We start from the raw sequence: 743 nt of genomic DNA, 5'->3' as shown, positions 1-743 counted from the left end.
TATTTGGCTGAGGAAGGACTTAGGGGGTGGGGGGTGGGGACCAGGAGGGGAAACGACTTCAGAGGAACGAGTAAGTCCGAGCGGAGGCCATCACAATTGTATAACTCTCCTTCCCCTTCTACCTGCTACTGCTAAGGATAAGGAGCAGGGTTTCAGTTCTGTTGACAAACACCCATTGGCTAGTTCTAGGCTCTCTCCTTGGTGCCATTTTAGTCAAACGTGGATTTGTTCTTTGTGTAACATCCCAGGGTTGCTTAAGCCTGTTCCAGGAAGAGCAGAAGTCCTGATTCTAAGGAGAGGGACCTGAACCCCAATCCCCACCGCCTGAGCTGCTGTCTCTGGAGAGGAAGGAGACGCTGCGTGGTCTCCCAGACCACGTCATAGAAATGGACGTCACAGAATCATCTCTGCGGGTGAGCGCTGCAAATCTCATATCCCCTTGGTTGGTTTTCAGCCACCAGCTACGAAGCCTGACTCGGCCGCCTTCTCCCCACGCACACACCTCAAGCTGAGAGGCAGCCTCGGCCCCGGGAGCCCTTCCTGAGCTCCGCGCTCCGCCGATTCTAAACTCTGAGATCAGAGGTCCCATCGGGTGCGCCTGGGGTGCTAGGCATGGAGCACGTGCTGCTCTGTGCTCCGGGCACAGATGGTGGTCGGCGTCTCTCCTGCTTTGAGCATTCCCCTCTCTTCTCAGAGGGGAGCCATCAGCCCGGGTTCTAGAAAGCGAGCAATGGCAGGGGCGG

This window comes from Pteropus vampyrus, unplaced genomic scaffold, assembly GCF_000151845.1.
Source record: "Pteropus vampyrus isolate Shadow unplaced genomic scaffold, Pvam_2.0 Scaffold86, whole genome shotgun sequence".
Lineage (NCBI taxonomy): Eukaryota > Metazoa > Chordata > Mammalia > Chiroptera > Pteropodidae > Pteropus > Pteropus vampyrus.
The sequence above is the reverse complement of the archived record's forward strand: the minus strand, read 5'-3'. Positions refer to the sequence as shown.